The 9101-nt window shown below is 41.0% G+C and overlaps 1 long non-coding RNA gene across 1 annotated transcript; it reads right to left on the reverse strand.

The window, feature by feature from the left end:
* Positions 1 to 986: 986 nt before the first annotated feature.
* Positions 987 to 8074, reverse strand: LOC107316167. The gene is made up of 3 exons (XR_001556206.2): positions 5765 to 8074; positions 1836 to 1921; positions 987 to 1151 (listed from the first exon to the last, which is right to left on the reverse strand). It is a non-coding gene; the product is annotated as an uncharacterized LOC107316167 (long non-coding RNA).
* Between the last annotated feature and the right edge of the window lie 1027 nt (positions 8075 to 9101).

The raw sequence follows: 9101 nt of genomic DNA on the forward strand, positions 1-9101 counted from the left end.
TCCATCAGCATCTTTGCAGCTTCTCTCTGGTTCTGCCTCCTTGAGGCCAGCTCTGTATTTCAGTTCCATTCAGGGCTAAAATCACATAGTACAATTCAAATAACCAAGTTCAAAGTGCAAGGAGAAGCCGTCTCAAACATCCAAGAAAACACACAGACCCCCACCGTGCAGGAGGAGAGCGAGGAAGAAGAGGTTGATGAAACCGGTGTGGAGGTGAAAGACATCGAGCTGGTCATGTCCCAGGCCAACGTGTCCAGAGCGAAGGCGGTCCGTGCCCTGAAGAACAACAGCAACGACATTGTAAACGCTATAATGGAGTTGACGATGTAGCCGAACGGAGGAGGAGGAAACCTATTATTATTTTTTGTTCTTTTTGTTCTGTCCCAGCTCTATTCTCACTCTCTGGAGCACAGCTATGAGGATGGGTCCAAGAGGGCAGGGGGACAGCTGAGCCCTCAGCAACACAGGGACCATCAGATGGTCTATTTCTCATGCTCATCGTGGAGGAGCAGTCTTTGCCAAAGATATTTTGAAATAAATGGAACAATAATATAGCCATAATAGTTGCCCTAAGTGCAATGACTATAGCCTGGATAGATTTGTAATCTCTTTTAATAAATACATTAAATTATTTGAAATAATGTCCTATTTGCCAACAGCTTATTCCATAAATATATATGGAATATAAAATAGGAGAGATTCCCTGACATAATTAAAATTGTACAGCCAAGTAGGAGGCAGGGAATAGTGTTATCTTTTCAGCTGCAAACTATTTTACAGAAATATTTCTTGCACACAAACCCTCTATTTACCTTTAGGGACAGAATAATTGCATATTCAAAGCAGTGCAGCTCTGAGGCGGGGGGGGGCTGCTGCCTCCACCTCCCACCCCTTCCCACAGCCGGAGCCCAAGACCACGGCTACCTCCACAGGGACACCAACGTGGAGAAAATCTCATATGCTACAATAGGATTGATTTACCTTGGAGCAAATACATTGTTCTTTTGATATGGTGGAGAGCTGGCATTGGATGCGCACAATTCGGAGGTGCTGAGTGCCAGTGCTGAAGGTGCTCAGGATGGAGCTGGGGATGGGCTGCTCATGTTTATCATCTCCAGAAGTTCCAGTGCTGAGCAAGAATGTCTCTGTCCCTGAAAGAAGAAGATGAAGGTTACAGAGGTTTTGTCCTCTGTGCAGACTGGGTGTTAGGCAGGGTGCTGTACATTTTGTTCAAGTGTCCTAATGTCATTGTCCCAGAGGATTAACTCTGCATCACTGAACCCATGAATAATGCAGTAGGTTATTGATTGGATTCATCTTTAACTTTTATTGCATTGGTTTTTGGATCACTGGGGATTTTTATATGGGACGGCGCACCAAAGAATGTGAACGCAGTTATAGTGCCTTATAGTGGATATTACATCATCCTATCTACAGAAGCCTACTTCTAACAGACTTTTTACTGTCCCATAATAAATTCTTTTGGAGTAATCGTCTCCTTGCACTATAAACTGATGTGTCAGGCAGTTCTAATCCAGCTGCCCAACTTCAGACCTTTGAGCACCCTCTGACATAAAAGGCACCATACCTATCTTTGAGACTACTGCCTATGTGCACTAATGGGAAATTAGAACAAAGCAGCTGAGGTGCTGTAAACTCACACCATTGCTGTGTGCTTACTTCCTCTGCAGGATGAAAACAGGTTAGGAGGGAGGTACAATGGCACAGGCAGGAGGAACAACAGTGCGCATGTAGTGTAAGTGATAGCGGGGGGAAGAGAAGCCAACACAAATCTTTGTTCACTTTGCTAAAGAGGTCACTTGTGGGGCTTTTACCGAAGAGGCTCGGTTTTGTTTTCAGCTGGTTTTCGTGGCTGTGCAGTGGCTGCAAGGCAATGTGATTCCTTGGGGCTCGTGGGCATCTGAAAAAGAAAAACAAACAAGGCAGTGGCGTCTTGTTGTGCCCCCTCCCTGTGTGACTCAGCCGGTCCCATCTGGCGTCACCTATCCCCTTCCCTCAACAGGGTACTGGGCACCTAATGCCAAACTGATAACTTCCTTCTCTGCAGCAGAACTCACATCAAATGGGCTCTAAATGCCTCTTATTTACACATTTTGTAGAATAGGAAAGGTAAGTTGAAAGGAACCCTCAGAAGTCTTTTCATCTGATTGCCAGGCCACTTCAGGGCTAATTCCTACATATAGAACAAGGTGCACTAGATTCTCTCATTACCTTCATTGTATTGCAATGTATTTCACCTTAATAAATAAATAATTCTATTAAACACATGGTGCACAGTTTGGGGAACTGTAAATATATAATCACAGTCATATAACTCTTCAGAGCAAACACCATGCCATAATTTGCCAGCAGACAGTAAAAAAGCTGTGGATACCTACAGCACAGAAGACAACAATGTTAATTACAGAACTGCATAACATAAAAACACTTAAGTCTTCACTGGAAATAGTTACTGTATTTCATGTATGACACTATAAGTTTAAAAAACATTGCCTGAAGTCACGATAGAGAGAGACAGAAATGAAATCACATTTAAATACTGAATTTGAAGACACTGTTAAATAACCAAAATGGCTGCTTGTCATCCAATACAAAGTCTTGAATCTCAATGAAAGCTCATTATTATTTGTTAGGAAGAACTTTTGAGATGCAGCAGATTCTTGACACTACTTATATCCAGATTTAATGAGGGGTGGAGCTGGTCCCTTCACCTCAGTTAGGCATCATCTTACATCCTGTTGTGCCTATTAGCTGGGCTTCTGTTGTTAAGTATGAGTGATGTCCTTGACCTCTGCTTATTATGGAGCTAATCCAGAAATCAGCTGATGTCAGTGGAGAAGCTCCCACTGCTTTCAGCACAGTTTGGATTCCCCCCACATTACAGGCACATTGGGTTGCATTCTGCACACACGTGAATCACAAGCCTGTATGCTATTAGATAAGGTCTGCTTTCACTGCACTGCCAGATGCACTGCTCTCTTTTCCCCTCCGTGTATTCAGCAGATAAAAGATCCAACTGCAAAGAGCTGCTCGGTTCAGAACTCAAGTCTGAACTTCATCAAACAAAACATTTCACTGTGGGGGCTGAGTTTGGGATCCTGCTGCATATAGGAAGCAGCTGGGAAGTTTGGATTTGTGTCTCATATTCATCAGAACACAATGGGTCCTGACATGAAGGCCATTTGCAGGATGGGCTGCTTAGTAGCAAAATCTGCCATTTCTTCAAAGCAGAATAATTTGTAGGTGCTCTGCTATTCTCACACCTATTATGCTCATAGCTAATCTGAGAAGCAGAGAATTCAGCTGAAGATATCTTTGTGGCTTCAGAGCAAAATCAAATCTCTACTTCAGTTCCCCAGGATCTGAGCCCAGTCCCACAGCCCCCAGCTTCTATTCTTCATTCAGCCTGTGACACGTGAAGCAAAACACGAGGCCCATTGGGCAGAGCATCACTCTGCCTGACCTGAATTGTCTGATGAGACAGTCATGAAGGCACTTTAACCTTCTGTGCTCTGCTTCTTTCAGCCTTACTCTGGGCCTTTTTAAGACACAGAAGCATAAGCTCTGAAATCAGTCATATATACACTAAATGTAATGCTGACTATAAGAGAATTGTGGTCAGTCTTTGAACTCAGAGAGCGGAGTGTTAAAACAACAGAGGCACTCATAGCAGCTTGGGAACTCCAGCATAATTTAGTCTGAAGTTATTCACAAACATTATCAATATTTCTGAGTTTACACTCGCACCTTTGACTGTTGACATAAAGCATCTAGTCTGGTTCATGCTACTGGTAATGTTTACACTTTGGAATCTATTATGCATAGAAAAATTAGGGATTATCTTTGACCTGGGTCCCACATATTTTTATGCAAAACTAAATAATAGGGTTATTTATTCATTTAATCAATTCCATATATTTGCCATAAGCAGGCCTGCTTTCTTCTGAGGTCGCAATCGACATCGTACCGTACTTCTGGGAGGACATATGGCTTGAGTATTAATGCAGCCATCCTGTGCTCTCATATCTTTTCTCAGGTTAGGAGCAGTGTATGGGTTAATCATTCCATGGCCACATCAAAAGGAAAGTCATTGCTGGGGTAGTCAAGGCATGTTTAACTTTTAAATGGGGAGGGATGCATATTTGTTAGGAAGGAAAAAGGAAAACCACAACATGTTCTACACTTGAACATAAAAAAAAAAGGATTTTAGGCACAAACGTGCCTGCAAGACCTCTTGCAGACAGCTGTAAGCTGCCTCTGACCACCACTGCTCTGTGGCAAAAGCTACATAAAAGGTAACTACCACTGTGTAACTGCCAGGAGTGCAGGAGCAAGATGCAAAAGATCATCCTGATGTATTTCAGAGCCCATTGTTTTAACCCTCGTGCCCTCTGTTGTGCCATATGGTAGCACACCTACCCAGCACTGTCTCAGTTTACATTAAAGATCTTTGCAGAGCTAAAATTCTGCTTTTTCATACGCTTACATCTTTCCAAGCTACTACCACATTAATAGACCTGTTTATTTCAGTCTCATGTACTTCAGAGGATGTCACCAGTAGCTTTAAAAATTAATGATTCCTAATGACCTGCAGTCCAAGAATCAGAAGCCTAGAGAACTTCATGAATATCCTGGGATAATGAATTAATTCTCTTTTTCACAGTCTGTTTGGCATTGCTGGCAAAAGAGAAATGGAAAGGCAAAGGCTGTTGAATATATTTATTCACTTAGATCTATCTGTAAGTGGCTTTAAGGAAAGGGAAAGCATATTATTTCCTTTTAGAAGAATAAGGGTAGATTTGGTTTAACAAGAAGAGATGTCCTTTCTAGTGAGGGATAGTGTATCCTAGAAGTTAATGCACTTGCAACTTCGAATATCATACTAGAAGAAAAAAAGATACTTTTCATTTAATTCAGGCAAGCAAAGTCTAACCAATGCAATTTACTGCACCTAAAAGTTGTGCTGATTTTGATTCTTAATCAAATAAGCCATAATTTTGCTGTTAGTAAATGCACCGGGGTGAAAAATCCTTATGACCGAGTGTGGGGGGAGGAACAGTTAACATAATGAATACCTGCCACAAGCAACTGGGACCCTGTGAGGATCATCAACATTTAATAGCTGCAGTAACCGTACCCTCTGTCAGCTGATGGAGACTCTATAGGAGCAGATGGAGAAAATGCTAACAAACACTTCGTACTGAGCGTAACTGGAGACGTGAGAGCTCATCAGGATTATGCCGTGCTTACACTAATTGCCAGGGTACCTGGAAGTTTAACAAGCATGTTTTTTGCCCCTTTTCTCTTTTGACTAGCGGTTATATTATTAGTTTGGGTTTGAACACCTCCTCTTTTGATATGGAGGTAAGAGCACTCTTGAAGCCAACATCTGCACAACAGAAGGCCCCTTTATCCCTCCCTGGCAGGAGCTACATGCCAGCTCTGGGGCTTTTTCACAGAGGTTGTAGAGCAGAAGTAAAAGGTAAGGTGTAAGAAAGGCCTTCAAATGTGCACTTAGCAACAAACATGCTAGAGCAGAGGTTGTCCGAAGGAACTGGAAAACACATCTCACCCAGAAAGAGTGAAGCCGTAACCCTTGACAGAACCATTGTACTGGTTTCCTGGTAGCTGATCTTTTAAAACAAAATGCCTCTTTTGATGGGGAAAATTTAGATTAAATTAAATTAAAGCTGTTACACATTTTCTACCAATATGCTGCAGGTGGATACTGATTCCTACGTACCAGAGATGCTCCCCTGAGGTCTGCAGGACAGTCACAGGCTGTCGTGTAGCAGAACAAATGCTGACAGCAAAATTACAGGAGATGATGGAATAGCACAGAGGGAAGGAAGAGCTCTGCTCCTTGCCATTGGTCTCCTGTGGCTACTGCAAAAACAAAGCAAAGAGCAGGTGCAAGAACCACGTCACAGTCAAAAGGTGCTGTCCATAGTTACACACTTCTTAACCAGCAACAGAGGAAGTCTGAAAACCAGAATGGACTCAAGGGAAAAATAAAATAGAAATTTCAAAGAAAATATCATCTCTCTTAGGCTGGGTAAGTGATGCAGATGGATAGTTACCAATAAGATCTATCCCTATGTAATAGGGAGGTCTCACCTTATAGTTTCAAAGGCCGAATGTTGTATTTCCTCTTCTTGTGGTCTCTGATAGAAGATGCGGATTTTCACCCTGCGAAGGCTGGATGGTGCTTACCAGCAGAGAAAGGCTCTGGGTCTCAGTACCAGCAGTCAAACTTCTAAATGTAACTTTGTTTTTAACTAAGGACAAAATAAAGCCAGGCTGGTAACAGCAAAAATAGAACTTAACATTTAGCTAGGAGAGCCACCATCTGTAAAAACAGGTAAGTCCATGATGGTAAGTCCTCAGAGGGTAATTGAAAATAATGGAGTCTCAATCCATTTTTCAGGTTAGCTGACTTAGGAACTTTCTTTTCCACTTTCTTCCTGCATCTGCTTGCACAGTCCGTGAAATGATTTGTGCATGCACGTTTCATCAAACAAATATCCCAATGCCTTTACAATAACAAGTAGACTGTAACAATGGATGTACCTCCAGCATTCAGACCAGCACGTGACACTGGTGTTTACTAGAACACGCTATAAGAGACAAATTCTGTCCTTTACAAAAACCAGCAAGTCTAAATGGCATTTTTGGAGTTACCTTTCCATGCTAAATTACTAAAAATTAATGAATGTAGTTCCATGATCAGAATTTAATCCACAATGAGATTTTTTAAAATACTCGGCAGTCTTCAGACTGATATGATGTTATGCTTGCACTGGTCTTAATATTATTGTTTCTGTCTCATTCTAAGTTACTCTCCAGTGTTTATTATTAATTCAAATTCTCACTATTAAAGAGAAGATATTATCCATATGGTTGACGTGCTGCTCTGTATGTTCATAAGTTCTCCAGCGTTTTGATTAACACTGACAGAAAACCCTTTGAAAACATATGGCCCTATATACATCCTGTCATTTCTAATAACAGGGTACATTCTTCAGTGCATTTTCTTAAGAGGATGAATTCAGTCATATTTTAGAAACATGCTAATACTTTGTTAATTAGTCCTTTGAGGTCAGGGGAAAAGAAAAGACTGAAGGAAAATAAACTTTTCCTTGAGCAGACACCATGATCACTGTAGATAATTTGTGCAATAGAAAAACGTGATATCTATGAGTAATGGTCTCTATATACAGCCAGATTTCTTAAACCAATTAGCTTCTGGCATATTCCTGAAGATATTCTTTCTCTATTTGATATGCCAGACCCTTCCAACTTCAGCACAAAGACTGATTTCGATGCTCATTTCACTGATTAGGTCAGTATTTTGTTTCTGGTGTTGAATTCCTGTATTTATACAAATTGTTTCCCTTTTCTAACACCTTTGGGAGATGCCAGGATCCCAGCACTCTTCTCCCTCACGCAGGCTGGTTTGACACCAGGCCTTGTGGAGCTATTGTTGCTCTAGATTCACTTTGGTTTATGTCACAATCTGGCACTTTTACAAGTTAGAATTTGTCACCAAAGACCATTTCCACCTCTTCTGCTCTGCTGGGCCTTCAGTCCATTGTTTGCATTACAACTGTGGAAGCTCTCACCTCCATGCTTTCTTTTACCCACTTCTTTCCTCACATAGCTGCTATTGCTACCATTATCAGACACCTCCAGCTCCTCATTAGCTCACAGAGAATCTGTGAGCTCAGAAACATCTTCTTTAGTACAAAAATTCAGAATGTGGTTGTGGAAGAATAAATTGCCCAATCCAAATGAAAACTACGCTGCATAATAACCGAAATATTTTTAAGAGGAAATGTCAATATGGAACTTTGTAGAACTGAACATTTTCGTATAACACTCATGTTCAAAATATACCTACTCAGGTTCTTCCTCCTGAAAGACACGTCCTAATGCTGACAGATGCATAATGTTAAAATTGCATAATTACTATCATAATGATTTCAGGTAGCACCGTTCCTTTTGTTTCTTACTTTCTCCCTCTCTTCTATGAAGAAAACCCAAAGATGTACAACCTGATTCTGAAAAAATAATAATAAAAAAGAACTGGATTTTTTTTTTTTCCCTTTTCCATCTCCCCCCCTACCGCCCCCCCATCACCCCCCCTCCATTTGCTCCTGTTCTTTTTCCCTTGAGAAAAGTCCTGTCTGGACTACATTAGTGAAATATTTCTAGGCAAAAAGCCATTAGTCCTTATAAAACTCCATATCTGAATATTATTATAGATAGGTTTCTTCAAGTCCATCAAATTTCTCTTTTCTTAACTCCTCTCAAAGAGAGTATCAAGTAAATTGCATGGACTTGGTTTGTAGAGAGGCAGGAGAAGCCCAGTGCATCTGAGAGGCATGGAAAGTTGCAGGATGAGGTTATTGACACTCCCACTCCATATAAGGCTTGTCTCTGGAAGTACCATCAAGACAAAGGGAATAAATAAGATTCAAAGTACACGTATCTTCCATTCCAGGTGTAAAACACATTTATTTGATTTTTCCTGATTCCATAATGTATGTGAACAGCATTTGTGTAAACAATGACACCCAAACAAGCACCTTTTAGAAAGTGGAAACATCATCTTGCATATGTTGTATTCTTTTTGGAAGGTAATGGGAGAATGAATGAAACATTTCTAATGGATGTTAGCAATGTCCTTTGGAGCTCATCTGAAACAAACAGGAAGGTAACATCACAAGGAGACTAGTACAAGAACTGGACAAGGTCAGAATGCTCCAGCACTGACAGAAAATCATAATTCAAGCAATCAGAAGCATTTTGATGATTATATTGCCACAATTCTGTGTGCCTTATGGTGGAAAATTTTTGCCCTCCTCAGACAATATACAATCTTTTACACTTTGCTTTACATCAATACATTGCACTCACCCTTTAAGAGCTGCCCAAGATCCCTGCCTTGCTTTCTCAAAATCTGAGAGACATGGAGTGCCATCATACCAGCCATGTACAACAGCCTTCCACACTGCTACTTACTGCTAACAAAACTGTGCCTGTGCTATGCTGTTTATCTCATGATACTCCTTAAATTA

Source organism: Coturnix japonica, chromosome 6 (assembly GCF_001577835.2).
Source record: "Coturnix japonica isolate 7356 chromosome 6, Coturnix japonica 2.1, whole genome shotgun sequence".
In the NCBI taxonomy this organism is placed as follows: Eukaryota; Metazoa; Chordata; class Aves; order Galliformes; family Phasianidae; genus Coturnix; species Coturnix japonica.